General features: G+C 35.0%; 1 protein-coding gene across 2 annotated transcripts in view; it reads left to right on the forward strand.

The window, feature by feature from the left end:
- gpc6a (glypican 6a) overlaps positions 1 to 18,122 on the forward strand; it is a 362,385-nt gene that overhangs the window by 172,831 nt on the left and 171,432 nt on the right. The gene's annotated exons all lie outside the window — the stretch shown is intronic.

Genomic DNA, 18,122 nt, shown 5'->3' on the forward strand with positions numbered 1-18,122 from the left:
AAGTATTTTCAAATTATTCTTTAAATGCATACTAAATCTCCCTGCTTTGCAAATCAAACATATATTTCCTAAAGAACAAGATCAAGTTAAAAGACAAGAATGTAATTAGTTTCAGGCACATGTAAAGAAGAGTATAAGAAAGGCAAAGAGAGAGAAAGGAATATTGCGATTGAGATTAAAATAATATAATTTTTAAAGTTTTGTAACAGCAAAAGAACAGTAAAGGATGAAATGTTTCATAAAAAATGTGAAACCTGAAGACTGAGGACATTGAAAGGAAAATGGCTGATATACCAAATTAATATTTTGCTCAGGTGTTTACCATAGAAGAAATAGACAGCGTGCCTCAGGCTGAGGATATGCAAAGTTTTATTTAAATAATATTACAATAGAACAGACTGAAGTGTTACAAGAAGCACTTAAGATAAACAAATCTCCAGGGCCCAATGGTATTATACCAATTGTACTTAAGAAAACTAGAGATGTTATTCATAGACCATTAACAAATCTCTTCCAGCGGTCTCCGAAGACAGAGGTAATAACCATTAACTGTAAAATTGCTAATGTAGCACCTGTCCATAAAAAAGAGAGCTAAAAGTAATTAAATATAAATAAGTCTTACTTCCATAACATGCAATGTTATGGAAAAAAATATTACAACTGAACTAGAGAATCATATGGTTATAATATTTTATAGGATTGTCAGAATAGATTTATTAAAAGTAGATCTTGCTTGACTAACATACTTACTAACAGAGCACAGAGAACTGAGAACAAATGATAAAGTTCCTCAGAAAAGATTAACTCTAAAATTTCTGGCAATAAGGCATTAAAGGTGATGCATATAATTTGATTAAAATTGGTTAATAGAAAACAAAAGAGTACAGATAAAGCATGAATGCTCAAAGGGGTGATGAAATTAGTGGAGTACCTTAAGAATCCCAGCTCTTCCTAATTTACAGTATATAAATTATATAGATACAAAACAGAAGGATTATCAAATACCAAGATATTTCAAAAAGTCAAAAGTAAAGACTATTAAACATTTGGCTAAATATGGTTGGCAAATGCTGAGTTTAGAATAAACTCATAAACTCTTAAGAAATCCCATGATAATTATGTTCACATAAACAGACTTTTTTTTTAACACAAAGGGTTGTGAGTGTCTAGAGAAAGCAGCCCAGCCATGCCCTTGAAGTTGACAGCCGGACTTCTTTAAAGAAATAGACTTATGAGAACCTTGGATCAATTGGTTGCGAGAAACCAAATGAGCTAGACTGGCAAAATGTCCTCCTTGTGTTCTTAAACACAATACTCTATCTTGGAAAAAGCAATAAGGCAGCATGAATCCAATTAATATCACTAACAATCACACTAATAAATATGATAAAAAAATATGTACCACCATGTAATCTGATCTGTAGTGCAGTATCAAAACCAAATGCATGAATTTATCTGGATAGCTTCCAGTCCTTCATAGCAGAAGGGTTGCTTCTTTATTATGAATAAAATATTTTCAAAGCTTTGAATGGACAAGGATGCTAATGATGAGCTCTAAGAGAAGATTACAGACAAAAGAAAAATATATTTGGTGGTATGCATGTGTGGCTGAATCCTGCCTTTTATTGTAATATAAAGGAACAAGTAAAGGTTTATTCCACGCTGAAAAGAGTGTCACTCAAAGAAGGCTCCACAGCTGAAGCATTGTATTTCTTTTCTTCTCTTTTCAGCGTACAATAAACCTTTACTTGTTCCTTTGCAGCCTATGCATGCTCACGCAGCTACCTACTATTACTATACTATTGTGAGCCAATACCAATAATTTCCTAAAATGAAATTTGAAGAGCACAAACCTATATTAATGCTACCTTAATTTTCTTTTACAGAATTTAATAGGATTTAAAGTACAGACTTAATTTTTATTTAAAATAAAAGATATGGCTTCCTTCAGAGTGATAAGGCAATCTTGTTTGAATGTGAATTGACACCACTACAAATTTGTGGAAAAACTTCTAAATAACTGGATCATGAAATCAATTGTATACATTAGTACTAAGTACAGTATATGGATTTTTATTGCTTCTTTAAAGAAATGTTACTGATGCGCACAGGTCATGACAGGTGCTATCTAGAACATGTTTCATGTAGACCAGGAAGGTAAGGGGCTGTGAACCCTTTAGTAAGACAAAATTATTCCAGTGAGGTAAAAGATGAAATTTTGAATAGCTTGTTGGCCTCGAAATTTCCAGTGGATTTGCAATAATGGGAAAAGGAAAACAGTTCTGCCCCTGGGGACCAGGAAATAAAAGACCCTAGCTGATTACATTTAAATGCCATTAAATTGCTTCAGTTATTTAATGATGAAACAGATGTCCTCAGATTCAAATGTTTCAAATGAAAAACCCAACAGTTACATTTAAAATTAGGTGTAGCCAGGCTACCAAGGCTTTGGAGTGCTATAAATATGTCAATAGAACCCCCTTCTGCTTACAATTCCAATAACACCATTAAAACTAATATGTTCCAGGTATCACAGTGAGAGTGAAAAGGAGATCCCGAAAAATAAAAAGTTGATGTGACAAAAGTATATTTTTATGCAGTGGAACCTTTGGGAAAGACAAGGTTATCTGATCTTATTTGATTTTATGGAGGACCTCAAGCATATTCTCTTTACAGCTCTGCCAAAAATTATTAGACATCGAAATCCTGAAACCAGAAAACTAGAAGAACAATTGTCCTAACAGTGGGACGCAAAGGGATAAAACTTCAACAATCCAGAAATATGTGATAATAGTTAACAATAGAAATGTAAGAACAATTGAAAAATGTCATCAGCTTTGAGAGAACTATGATGTTTCAACCCCTGTGTGTAGGTATAGTAGTGCTCATACAGTATATTGTTGAATACAGGTGTACCCCCCTATATGTTGCTTTTTTCAACATTGTCTAACTTTTGTCATAAATAAATATCAATTTTCACATAATTTTTCTAAATTGTGCTGTTTTCTGTACATTTTGCATTTTTATTGTGAGAAGACTAATTTAATTCCATGACAAATCTGTAAAATGTGTTCTTTTACTTTAAAATATAAGGAAACCATGTTCTGCTTAAGACCGCTGACCTCTTTTAATGTCCACGGTATTAAAATCTGTTTTCTCACCATTCAGTCACTTTAAAACTAAAAATGTGGAAACTATCACTTTTTATTAACTATTATTTAAGTTGCATTTTTATTTTGGTTAAATCTGTTTTGTTTTTTTTTGCCGTATCTTCTCAGGGGTTTAAAGTGTAGAAGTTGTTTGCATAAAATTAAATTTACCATATGAAAACATAATCTGCAGGATGATGACATGAGCTCTATGTGTAGTATAGAAAAAAATGAAATTTGAAAGGCTCTGCTTTGTAGAGGTTATAATTGACATTTGCATTTATATGTTAAATTATTGCTCTAACTGACATTATTGTCACATCCATCTTTTTTTAAAGATGTTTGTATAATAAGAATGTTCCTGACAACATGTAGCTCCTGATCCTGAGACACTTTGAAGGTTCAGTGATGGCATGCAATTTATGCAAGCTGAAGCTGTTTTGTCATTGTGATGTAAAATTGTTTACTTCTTCTAAATTATATACTTTCAATCTGGCTATTTGTTCCTGTACAACACAATAGAAAAATAAACTTCACCTGTCTAGGAGAATAATTTATTTGTAGATCACAACAAACGTTTTGGAGGAGAACAAAACCCCATTTTCAACTAGTCACCAGTTTTAGAATATAAATACAGGTCTCTTGAATGCTATTTTCTAGAATCTGTCACACCAACAATGTCAGAGACCCTATAGGTAGAATAGGAGGATCCTTATGCATAACCCAAATCCCACAGAATGCAGAGTAGCAGGGGGACAATGCAAAAGACGAGATCCAAAGGCTAGGTCAATAAGGGAGGCAAAGGGTCTGGTAACAAGAGGTATCCAAAAACAATCCAAAAGTCAAAATCCAGAAGGCAAGGTCGATAAGGAAGGCAAAGGGTCCAGTAACGAGAGGTATCCAAAAACAATCCAAAAGGCAAAGTCCAGAAGGAGAGGTCACAAGGCGGAAGCAGAAGGCTAGCAACAGGAGATCAGTAAAAAGGCTGGGGAAACACACACTGGAGAATACTGCAAGAGACTTCTCCATAGTGAGTATGGGAAGGTGTGTGAGGGGAGTTTAAATACTGAAAGGAAAGGGGTGTGATTGGATAATTGGTTAGGGAGTGAGAATTTGAGGAATCTGGTGCATATGAGAATGTGGTGGGTTCAATCAGGGATGAGATTTTGAACCAGTGGTTCTGGGAGTGCAACGTCGTTTGCGAGGGAGAGTGTGGGGTGTGACAGGGATAGAACGGCGTTTCCGAGGTAGAGTGTGGGGCATGTCAAACACCCTTCAATATCCCCCTTTGGTTTGATTTCCTTGGCTGACAATCGTTCTTCAAATCAATCAGGTTAAATAAACACATGAAAATAAAGATATATGAAAATATCTCTGCAATCTCTTTATGAGGGTTTGTATGTCAGAAACTGTGCACTCTTTGAATGTGTGTATTAGTTTTCTTGGGGCACTAATCTAGTAAATTCCATTGATATGATGTTCACTAAATATAAAGGATTTTCTTTAAAATAAAACATATTCAGTCATTGCATTTAATTTGGCTACAGTACCACATTGTTCCTAGGTCGCCTTGCATATAGTTTAGAGTACCTTATCCATACTTTTGAGTACTGTGTGAAACCTTGACTGTTATTAAGCAATGCATCTTACCACAGTGTCTTTGCACTACAACTGAAAAGCTTTGATCTGTGCTAAAATCGTGGGATTCTGAGTAAAGACAGTTATTACAATAATGACAAATGGAATCTTTGGGAGAGTAGAAAGGATTTTTATTCGCATACACCTACATTCACCATTAAGTAGTTTATATCCTGCAGCACAAGGCTTTTTACTCATTTCCATCCATTTTACTTGTTTTTTCTTTATAAAATGCTTTTCAAAGAATGTTTCAGTGGTTGTTGGAGTAAAGAAAGAATATGGAGTACTTCAACTCATCTATTGTATGCGTAAATTACCTTTCTGAAAAATCAAAGCAGCACTGTGGAAATTCATTTATAGCTGCTGTCATTTATAGTAAAGTGAGATTTATATTCCAAGTCTCACATTTTTTAACACACCAGTATTTTGAAGGTTTATCAGCAAATCCTGTACATTTTGTGGTCCAGAATTATGGTGTACTCATATAGAAAAAAAAGCAACCAATTTAAAATACTGCTTTCCTGGATGAATAGAAAGCTTTTGTCATGGATAAGACTGTGAGCACAATTTCTTGCCAGCTGCCATTTAGATGTGCTAACTGCAGTGAAATTTCACCTGCAGTTTGAAGTTAATGAAATTAAATTTCATTTGAAGGAGAACTGCAGTCCAGCTGCACTAATATTATATAAATCCCAATAACTGTCAAAATTTTAAGAAGCAAAAATAGGATTCTTGCCAATTTGGCACCTTTAAATTTAACTTATGATCAGTTTTTCAGTTCTTTACCTTATGCTGTGTGGTGAGAGTGAAAGCTAAAATACACAGCAGATTTTTAATATCACATACTGTACTTTTTGTCAAGAAACTCTAGTAATTAAATGTACAGTACGTACATGCACAGGTTTGCAAACTTGCTCAATGCTTTTAAAAAGTACAATGCAGATCTTGACTCTAGTGCTTCAGAATTATCAGTACATTCTAGCAGGATTTTGCCCAAATAAAATAGTAAAGCTTGTGATAAAATTCATTGTCGGGTGTAGTAAATCCAGACCTGCATGTATCCTTTAAAAGAACTGTTTTCAAACCTGCCCACCTTCTTATTTTTGATGACATGTCTTTTATTAGAAAAGGCCTATTTAAATTCAAGACATGTTGTGCCATCATTAGACTACTACGTTTGGCTTTTCAGAATATTCTACTTGTATTCTGGCATTACTTTTGTCACCTTTCAGTGCAAAGTAACTTTTTGATAAATGCACATGAAGATGATGTATATCTTCTGTTTGTGTTGGATAAACATGTCTTGTACAAATAAAACTCAAACATTATCCAAATGAAGCTTTGCTTGTTTGTGAAGTAAGCTTGGGATTGCACTGAACAGCAGATGTGTGCAGTATATTTAACTAGTCTGGAAAAGTGAGGCAGATTTATTCACAAATGTTCAGTCTTAGGAGCCCAGAACTTTTAGTACAGTAACTTTTTGTTCAGAAAACCTTTTGTTCCCAGACCTTTTAGTATGGAGAGTAATATTTCAGGAAACATAACAAACAGGTTGAATTCAACGGGGGAGTTTTCTTGTTTTTTGATACAATTCAGAACATCTTGCTTGAGCCATATAATAAAGTATTGCATTTCTATATTAATTTTTATCCAAAAGGAAAAATTCCAAAGTACTTTACATCTAAGAAGGGGCCAACTTCTTGTTCCACTGCAATGCTGAAAATGTGTGACGTGTCCAAAGCCATTAACAAAACGCAACATGAAAAATTATTTAATCAACTTGTAGGGAGGTCAGATTGTAAATACCTAAATTTATCCAGAATTAATACCCCTACCCTTATGAACAGCCCCACTGGAACCTTAACTACCAACTCATTGAATTAGTTTACTGTCCCATCTGAAACCAGCGTTGCTGGTCGTCATACTGGGACATTGCTTTGGAAATTTAGGTCTACAGGAAGAGTGGCACTTAATGGTCCCCCAACACCACTACAGGTGCAATCTGATTTTTCTTAGAGATCACCTATTGACCAGGTCTGATGTTGCTTAGATTCCAAGATCCTGCTACAAGAGCCTTGATGTCAGGTTGCTTGGGCCTTGTACCTTGTGTTTCCATTAGACCAACTTGGTATACTCCAATAGACATCATGTACATAGAAAGGAAAGGTAAGGTCAATATGCAAATTCAGAAAGCATATCGTTCTTCTGCTGTTTTCACAGGAAAATAACAGAAACCGTGGCTTACATGTCAAGTTAATTTAAACCCGTGGCTTGTAAAAGCTTTATTCTTGTTTAATACATTGTTTTACTCAATAGTTTTCACATGCCATTGGTCCATTAGTTTGTTATCACATGAGTTGAATGCAGAATGTGTTATTTAATCCAGAGGTCTAACTTCCCAATCCTTTAGATTTTCCTGGGGCTGGGGTCATCATTACATGGGCTTGTTTACATTTTTACCTTAAATAAGGGTTTCTATGTGAAAATGGTTGTTTACATTGTTCTTACATGTTTATTATGTTTAGCTTTGTTAGCTAAATAGTATGCAAGAAGCATGCAGTTCTGTCGAAGTTGCACCTTATAGCTCACACACCAATAATACCATACTGTATACAGTACTGTACTAGTTCAGGTGGGTAGCTGCGTCAGCATGTGTAGGCTGCAAAGGAACAAGTAAAAGGTTTATTCTATGCTGAAAAAAGAAGAAAGAAGAAACAAGTAATATTTCCCAGAAAAATAGCTTTAGGCTTTTGAATTTTGAAGAAAAAATATTTGATATAATATCTTCAGTGATTTTATTATTGTAACACATCCAGTAAAACATAATTTGTCTGTATACACTGCATATGTTTGGTTAATTACAGAAACAAATATGTTTTTTCCTACCTTAACTGAATATAGGTTCTGTAATATATTTTGAAGTGACAAGCCACAAGAACCTGGGACCTTGATAAGGATTTACAATTAGATCTTAGTTAATAGGTGGTATTTTATTCCAAGGCATTTTTCACTAAGTATCAGAAGGCCAAGACAGTCAATTATATTGAAAAGTGTCCAGTTTTGATGGGATGATCAATAACCACTGGTGATTAATTTATTGCTGCCCTATTATTCAGCTACTAGGCAGGTTTACAATGTTATTGACCTCTTACAGAAATTTACAGCTTCAGTGGAGAAATATTAACTAAGACATTTATGGACTATTAGAATTAATGTCCTGGCATTGGGCTTACTGTGTGATGTGTATAATCTGAAACTTTTTCTGATCTGATAATTTATTATTTTCAAGACGCAGCATTCTCAACCTGGCTTGTAAAAGTTTTGTTTGTTTTTTATATTATGTTAAATCTAACAAATTCTATAAATACATGTTTTAATGATTAATGGCCAGTTGTTGGTATTGTCTATGTTTATGTTTACTACAGACTTAATAACGTTTACCTTCTTCCTTCATCAGAACTATCCATACAGGAGATTGAAGGAAGCTTGAACATCAGTTATTTTAAAAATACTAAAACATGCAAATACTGTAACTACAGACAATGGTAGTGTTCTCTGTGCTGTATTATTATTAGAGAAAATAAACCTATTTATCTTTCTGAATACATTTATTATATGATAATATTATTATATGTTAATTATACGAATTTGCTCTATGTTAAACTTTTTTATTGTTTTGTTTGTTTTATTGTTTTAAACTCGCAAAAAACATTATATAATTATTGTTCATTAGTATTCATGAATCTTGTTGTTTTAGTGTCATACTGTACCATTGACATTGCCAAAATTAAAAGCTAATTCATTTGGAAAGCTACATAAATGATATGTAATTCTTCCATATGAAGGGTAAGCAGAATATATTTTAAGAACTCTATATATATCTTTTCAAAATACATGAAGAATTCCAGGTTCAATATTCAAGATACAAGTTAAATATAGTAGTTATATAAATAACATATGTAAATTAATGTAACGGAAACCTAACCTACTGTATGTAATTTATGAAACTTTTAACAAGGTAAAACATGGAATACACAGTGAGGTATTGGAAATGTAATTTCTGAACCATTTTTAATAAGGTATTTACATTACTTTTAGTTGAGAGTTACTGTACTTGCCATGAAATGAACATTTATGATAAAACAAGCTGATACTATTAGCATTGTGACAAATAGGTGATGACATTTAGAATTATATTGCTGCCCTCAATTAGCTTATGCAAAGCACAAATTAATTATCACTGTTGAAGATGCTCACCCTTGTCTCTCCTTTCAAACCCCTTCAGTCTGTTGCATTTTCCAAGTAACTTCAAGTGGTGACCTATGTTATTTGTAACCTTAGGCAGTGATTGCACTCATAATGATAAAGTCATCTTTTGAGGGCAAGTGAAAACCTTTAGTCAAAGGGGAAAAAAGTGTTCTACTCTTCCAATGAACATGATGTACTTCAAGTGCTCGGATTTCTGGCAATTAACATTTGTGCTACTGCTTAATTTGGGCCATTTGTTTTACAATAAAAGACTGCCATTGCTGAGTTCACTTAATGTACTGCCATTCGTCAACTTGAAGGCTATAAAATTCATATGAAAACAGCCCCAGGAAGAAAGTTATTGTTTTTATTTATTTTTGAAGACAGAGCAAGATATGGTTATATTGTGTGATAATCTAATGAAACAGAACACTCGCTCAAGAGTGATAAGAAATAATCAGGAAGAAACCCTGAATCAGCAAAGTGTACTGTAAGTCTTAACTAATCATGAACTTTCACAAAGTTGCCATTGAGAAAATCTATATTTTATATTTTCACATTTAACATACTTGAATGTTAAAGTGGAAAATATACACTCATATACTTAAGAGATGCACCCACACTTTAAAAATAAGCATTTGCCAGTTTTATTATATAGGTTTGTTATAGGTTTTGGCTGTTTCATCACTGAATCCATCCATCCATTTTCTTACAGCTTCATCCAGTTCAGGGTCACAGGGGAGCTGGAGTCTATCCTCACAAGCAACAGGCACAAGGCAGGGTACACCCTGAATAGGATATAATTGCAGGGCACATACTGCACAGACACAAATACAAACACACTCATGCCAGGGTTTAATTTTTGCAGAAGACAGTTAACCTACCAGCATTTATTTGGACTATGGGAGGAAACCAGAGCACCCCCAAAACAAACCTTGCAAAAACAGGGAGAACATTATACAGTAGATGCTACAGTACAGTATATACTGTAAGTGTTTCATTCAGGATGCATTTTAGCATAAATATTTGGTACTCCTGCCTTCTAGCCTTTTAAACATATTAGCTTCTATTTTTATGTTATATCTCTCACTTTGGTTCAATTAAAAGTACTGTTCCTTTCTTGTGATAGATTGGTTAGGTTAAATCCTAATTTTTACAAAATGTATCTGAGTGATTTATTTTGAGATAACTTTTTTTAGGAATCATACTTAAAAGAAGCATTTTTTAACCAGGTGATTTGTATATACTGTTTAGTTCATATCAGATTTTAAGACATACTTATTTCAGCACATTCATTATTTTTAAAACATACAGTATATTCCAGGCTTAAAGTAAATTAATCTCTTCCAGAAATTATGCTTTGCTTATACTGTAGCCTAAGTCAAAGTAAATATTAAATAGTGCTTAGAAATTCACTTAGAGCACTTCCTATAGATTGGGGCACTCTACAGGATGATGGATGGCCAAAGCAGTTCACGTGTAGCATGTGATTTAGACAGTAGCTTGTTGTTCACCATTACATGACCACAAGCATCCACATAATGTGACTTTTGGCTGGAAGAGATATTGCCAGGGGTGTTCCTCTGTTCAGCCTATAAGACAACTGGTAGATCTAAGCATGTATTTAGCAGTGGATGGCAATCTAATGTTATCAACATCAAAATATTCCATTCCTTTACACAAACTTCACTAAATCTTTTAATGATTTCTTATGTTCTCACTTGCATTTGAATAATTGAATTAGAAGCAGCGTCTGGTTTCACTGGAAACCCACCTTTAGTCTATATTCAGAGGGCTGTCCGCTGTGTAGATGTATAAATTGCAATAGTCTTCTGATATAGAATCATGACATTTCTTTCTGTAATGCTTTTTGTAGATTTTGGGGTCTTTTAGGACACCTAATTTTGTTTGCTGACATAATTATTTCTATTCACGTAAACTCTCATTCATGAAAACTCTGGAAAGGCTTGTACTGGACCACCTCAGAGCCCTGGTGAGTACAGCACTGGACCCCCTGCAGTTTGCCTACCGGTCACACCTGGGAGTGGAGGATGCAGTCATCTATCTGCTACACAGAGCTAACTCTCACCTGGAGAAGACGGGGAGCATTGTGAGAGTTATGTTCTTTGACTTCTCCAGTGCCTTTAACACCATCCATCCACCTTTACTGAGAGATAAGCTAAGGGCAGCGCAGGTGGACACTCCCCTGCTGTCCTGGATTATAGACTGTCTGACCTGCAGGCCACAGTATGTATGGCTACAGAGCTGTGTGTCCGAACAGGTTGTTAGCAGTACTGGGGCTCCACAGGGGACTGTCCTTGCTCCATTCCTGTTCACCTTTTACACCTCTGACTTCAGGTACAACTCTGAGACATGTTATCTGCAGAAGTTTTCGGATGACTCTGCAAATGTGGGGTGTATTAGAGAGGGGATGGAGGAGGAATATAGGAGCTTGATTACCAACTTTGTGGAGTGGTGTCATCTTAACCATCTCCAGCTTAACACCAGCAAGACCAAAGAAATGATCTTTGACTTTCGAAGGAATAAGTCTCCGCTGAACCCTGTTTCCATCCAGGGTGAGGACACCTGGATGATAAGCTGGAGTGGTCTGGTAACACTGATGCCCTGTACAAGAAAGGTCAGAGCCAACTCTATTTTCTTAGGAGACTTAGGTCCTTTGGTGTGTGTGGAACACTACTACACATTTTTTATGAATCAGTGGTGGCGGCGGCCATCTTCTACACTGTGGTGTCCAGCATCATGACAAAAGATGCACATAGGCTCAATAAACTCATCATGAAGGCTGGCACTGTGCTGGGGATGAGCCTTGACCCCATGGAGGTGGTGGGTGAGAGGAGAATGCTGACCAAGCTCACAGCCATCATGAACAACACCTCTCATCCGCTTCATGGGACTGTTACTGGGCAGCGGAGCACATTTAGCAATAGACTGCTCCAGCTACGGTGTTCAAGGGAACGTTTCCACAGGTCTTTCCTCCCGGCAGCTGTCAGGGTGTATATCGCTGCCCTAGGCTAGGACTGTTAGCCCTTCATTTGCTCCTCTATGGACAGCATGTTTACTCCATTGTGCTTTTTGGACAATCAGTCTGTATAAACCTATGCACATATTTTATTGTTTTTACAGTGACTATGATCAGCACATTTTGCACACACCTATATATTTATTTATTTTTATTTATTTTGTTTGTCTTTTGTTTTATAACTATTCTGATATCTGTTTTGCTTGTCTTGGGCTGGACTGCTGTAACACATCAATTTCCCTACGCGATTAATAAAGTATTATCTATCTATCTATCTATTATTAATGGATCTCTCAGGTGCACCCTCTGATTATGAGATTTTCTGTAAGGTTGACTGGATGTACTCTAGTGTCAGTCGTGAGTATTTACTGTCAAATACGCAGTGCTTCTGGAGTGTTGTGGTTGTGGATGGATGGACTCCATACTGTATGCTCCTCATTGTGAAGTTCCTGCCAGAACATTACTAAAGATTTTTCTCTGTCATTGGTGTCACTGCAGTGGAATTAAAACAGGCAAATCAGACTTGTAAGCTAATACTGTATGTTCTACAGGCATATCACAGCATGGTATAGTTGCATACTCAAAAAGAAAATCAGTTAGCATGGTATAATTAATAATTAGGGGTAAAAAGTATTGCCATCAATATAATTCATGAATGTTTTATTGAAATAAACTTGTAAAGTGGTGTTGGTTATCAGCATGTTGAAAGAAATATATCATGAAGTAAATAAAAATGGCTTCAAATGCTATAAAATACTGTATGTATAGGAAATTTATGGTTTTAAAAGCTTATTGAATTTTAATTCTTTAATTTTTGTTTATGTAACATATTGTCAATTAATTTGTGCTCACAAATGGTTTTTAGCAGATTTACAGTAGTTATTAAATGAGTCTGTTTTTTTGTCCTTAGAAAATCTTCAAACTTACAGTATAAGACACAGTTGAAATGAAATGCAGTTAAATGAAGTAATTAGTTCAATAATTGGTTTTACTAATGGGACACAAGCATGGTAACAAAACCAGTCTGAATCAATAGACAATTTTAATTAACAACAAAGTCCAGATTATTTGGATCTTATAGCAGCATGGCATTATGTTTTCACCAAAGGGTTTTACTAGAAACATTGTTAGCAAAAAATGAGGACTTACTGTATCCAACAAAAATTAAAAGTAAAACGGCTTAAACTTTTTGTTAATTAAAAAAAAGCTTCAATGATGGTATTAGTTAATAAACGAATATGTAATCATGGGCCTCTTGGCAGCTTTGAAATGAAAAGTAGTAGTGTTGGGATGTTATTCCTTTTAATGAGAACATTTGATATACCTGATCAGATTCAGTATGGTACTGCATCAGAGGTCATATTTTAGAAGTCCACTAGGATGTGTTTCTAAATCAATTAGTTTCTGCGGCATTTCCAAGAGCTAATAAGCACCTTTTAGCTTTTAATCAATTCCCACTCACTTTACTGTGAAAATTAAGGGTCTATTAATTGGTAGTTGAATCAGAGTATGTTAGGGAAATTAGGATAAATGGGTTTCCTTTTATGAAAGCGGGTGATGCCTTTTTTGTTAGAAGGGTAGTATTCAGGCAATTTTTAATGTTTTTATTTTTTTTATATGATGTACTGTAAAGTACACTTGATCAAGAAAATCCATATTTATAAGATGTATGTATTATGTTATACACATATATATGTTTTGTAATTCACAACTATACACATATATTTGAATATGTTGTAGTGTGTGCTCTCTGAAGGCACCAGTTCTGCAGGGTTTGGGCATTTACTGGGACAATTATTAATTGTAGCAGTAAATCACAAAATTGATTCTTTTGATGGCCTTAGAATCCAACCATGCGATATAACTCCAACAACGCACACACACAGGTACTAATACACGAGGATACATTTATTAATACATAGAATATGCATAATAAATCTAACAGATCTTATCGAGAGGGTTATCAGAATACAAAACATATATATTCAGTCAGTTACAAAGTGTTACATATATCAAGAGGACATACGTTCAGTATATCATTCATTTAGACCGTTTCGTAAATTAACTTGGTTATAACTTCTACATTAGATACTCAAAACAAGTACATAACTCTTAGGAATTAAATTGATATCAACTGGTTGGGATAACAATTGAATTCTCGAGCTGTAATGCATTGAAGTTGAATACTCATCCAATCTCTGGGGATTCAGATCTCCTGCGGGCTCTCTGGCTCGGTGCCAGGCTGTGCTGTGCGGCTTGCGACGCTGCGCTGCTGATGCTCACTGACCAGCTAGTTAGTGTTGGCTTTAACTAGCACAGTTTGTGCACAGGAGAAAAGATGACTGTGGGTCCCAGCAAGTCAGGAAGAGGACCGGTTCGTTCCTGATGAAGAGCTAGTTCTGAATAGTGATTCAGCTGTCCACAGTTCTGACCTGTTCACGAGGCCTGCTGCTGGTGCTAACCTCGGGTGGATCCTCTGGTTACTCTCTGGCAACATCCGCTCTAGACTCTTAGAACAAAGGAAAGTTCTGGCACTCGGACACACTGGCCGTTCCGTGGTTGTCCGGGCTGAGTCTCAGGATGGTCAGGAGGCGCGCTGCGAGAATGTCCTGCCCTTGGGAGCCTTCTGCTCCTGGGCCGTCCTGCCCTGGAATTCTCCTTTGAATTCCCTTTAGAGAAGTCCACAGAATTCTTCTACAGGCTCTCTGTGTTGCCTGTTTTTACCTGGAGGAACTTCAGCTCGTTGATTGGCTGAAAGTTCCATGGGCATCAGAGTCCCATGTGGGTTACTCGGCCCTACCAGTCCCTGATTGGTTGATCAAGGTGAGATATGAGTCACTTACTCCTGACACTTAGGAATGCAGTCCAGATGTCCATCTGGCACTCCCTAGACAGATAGGCGCCAATGGATGACCATTGATCATGATAGCCAGGCTTAGCTAAGTGCATCCCCCTTTGGGAGCTGTCCCTTATCAAAAGAAAACATCTTTAAATTAGCCTGCATGAATAGTTTCTCTGTGGCTGCACCACAGAGATGAACAGAGAGATGGGGCCTCATTTGGGAAAGCACCACAACACTTAATTCTGTCTTATTAACAAGCATTGCCGCTACAATGTGATACACAAAAATGGCTAACTAACATCACTGTATTGTAGTTTTGTAAACAGTAGAAGCAGAAGTGTAAGTAGGCAGCACAAAATTCATCTTGTAATTTTTGGTTTAGGGTAAACTCAATTAACTTTGCAAATGTGAAAAATCTTAATGGGTTCTTCACGCTTTAATAATACACCATTTAAAATAAATTGGCCTAAATAATATTTGCCTTACATTTAATTGAGATGTATGTTTTGGTGGTTTTTTGGGGGAAAAACTAAATTTTTCAAGTCATGCATTAAAGTGTACTGTATATTGCTTCAGATACAAAACATAAAGAGAAATTGATTAGATAATTCTACACATACAGTATATTGAACTGCAGTCTGTGTGTGACTAAAATTTGCAGTTTATTGCTTTGTTTTCTCAACCCATTTTTTATTGATTGTATATCAGAGGTACACTTTAAAACCACCATAGGACAATTAGAGCAACTAGGCAGGTCACAAGTAATCTAGTATCCAGTGTCACGAAGCTTTCCTCCATAATATCATTTTCAATTAAACATTATTAATTGCAAAAAGTCATTATTAAATGACTTTTTGCATATGCCTTTTGAACTTTTTAAGTGTCACCTGAACAGCTTGGAAATACTCTGAGCCTTTAGATTGAAAATTGCTACCCGTTATGGGAAAAAAGGAGATTAAGCTGCTATCTGAGATGAACTTATTTGAATTTTATTATCTTCCCTCCACCCCATGTCTGATTCTGTGGAAGTGACCACTTCATCCATCAGAACAGAAGTGGATGCCATTTTGTGTTTGGCTGAGTATTGCAGCAGGGACAGAACAGAAGCCGAGAGATGATGTACTGGGTAAAACATGCCAGAGAGCCATTGGCAAGCTTGGATTCCTGTTTTCCTACACCTAGCATCCTAGAAAAAACAAAACATTTGTTTTGTTTTTCACAAGAAGCTGTATGATTATCGTTTTTCTTCTTGCCTTTTCCTCATTTATTGTCGATATATGACATTATAATTAGGAATACTCTTTATAATTAGGAATACTCTGTAGAGTTAAAAAATTATAGCTTATATGAATGTTAGAAATTAATCTTTTGTTTCTCCTTTTGTTTCTTTTTTAATTTAATTACTGTCAAAACATACAAATTCTTATTCTGCTCTTAATCATTCACTATAATTTCATTTTAATTTCATACATTTATATGTCCCTGGATAAAAGGGGTGTCAATTAACATATTATGATTTTCGGTGTACATCGTACTACAGTGAAAAAATAACTCTAGATCTAGACAATTGATTAATTTAGCCAATGTGAAAAGCTTACAGTAGCCTTCTTAACAATCAAAGAATCCTTTGTGCAGCAATATACAAGAGCCAAAATAAATGTATAGTTATTTTTAATAGTCCCACAATTGTACTTCAGGGATTGTGCCTTGGACATGTATTGTAAGGGTTATTTGATTTAGAGTAAACATATTGTAAAATATAGGCTTCGGGTAGCAGCTTTCTTTTGAAAAATATAGATATAATTTTGTCTCAGACATTACAAAATTACAAAGAAAAAACTACCTGTGTGACATTATGAATTTTCATTCAGCAGTTCTCAGAAAGTTATATATTTCAAGTAAGAGTCACTGAAGTTATCCACTTTAATAAAAAAAAAAAGATTTAGAACTGAGGTCCTTCTCTGTATAAACATAAAAATCAATTAAACTAGCTAATGGTTGTGATGAACATCTCTATTCCAGTTAATTTTAATATAAGAAAAGGTCTAAGTGGGAAACTGCAAGAGTGTGCTTCATAGGAGATTAAATTCACATTCAAAAGTAGAAAAAATATGGTTTGTCTGTGGAGCCATCTTCAAATGTGTTTTAATGTTAGAAAGCAAAAAAAGTTAAATTATGAGTTGATTACACAAATAAATTGTAAGCTGAATTCAAGAATAGTAACTACAGCTGTCATAAAGGATATAGACCTGTCTGAGTACTATGAAAATTCATTTTCTGTTTTGTTGTTTTTTAACAGTAGTACTGTATCTAAATGAAAACTTGAACATTTTATGTATTCCTCTAGTATGTGTAGTATGATGTACAGACAATATGCAACCAAGAATTGCTAGGTTAAAGAAATAACCATTACTTAAGGAAGCTTGTGTTTGTTCTTTCAGTTGAATTATTTCATTACTCAAAATGAGAGCTCACTTAATCACAGGAGATATGCACTGAAGTCAAAAGTACATTTTTGTTTAAGAATATGTATTAAACTCCTACAGTTCTAGGTTATAGCTGTCAAACACAAATGTCGCTCAGTCCTTAAATCCTGAAAAGGTTGGTCCTTTGAGTGTCATTAAAAGGCAGACCATTTATTGTATGTATTGTACCACTTGTTTTGCAAAAAACAAGGAAATAAATTGATAGTCCCACACAAGAGACAGTATTTGTTATTTTCTGTATTTATATGTGGTACACAGTGGGATGTAAAATCTTGTTAACAAGACAGCTCAGAATATAAGCTGTTTGAGTTGCATGTCATTTACAGTTATGTATGCTTAGCATTGTGGTACTAGCTGCTTGCTAAGACAATAAACCAATAATGTAAACATGACTCATTTCATATGAAACAGCTTGTGTGTCAGTATAAATAATACAAACCACCCATGTAGATACCTAGTGTACTCACAAGTATTGTAGCTTTCGCCTCCTTTCTACAGTTTATGACCATAGTTCTTTTTCCTTTCTTAACTATTTTGGTCTTGGTGAAGAAATCATAAATGTCAGAGTTTGTTTTGCAAATCTTATTATTATTATTTTTTTATTTGTTATTTACAAGATAACATTATTATTTTATCCGCTTCACATATGTTTCATTCTGTTCGAGAGATCCCTGAAAAAAAATTAGCTACATTTCCTGTGCTTTGATTGCTAATGGAAG

This window comes from Lepisosteus platostomus, chromosome 2, assembly GCF_059453375.1.
Source record: "Lepisosteus platostomus isolate fLepPlt1 chromosome 2, fLepPlt1.hap1, whole genome shotgun sequence".
Taxonomy (NCBI): Eukaryota; Metazoa; Chordata; class Actinopteri; order Semionotiformes; family Lepisosteidae; genus Lepisosteus; species Lepisosteus platostomus.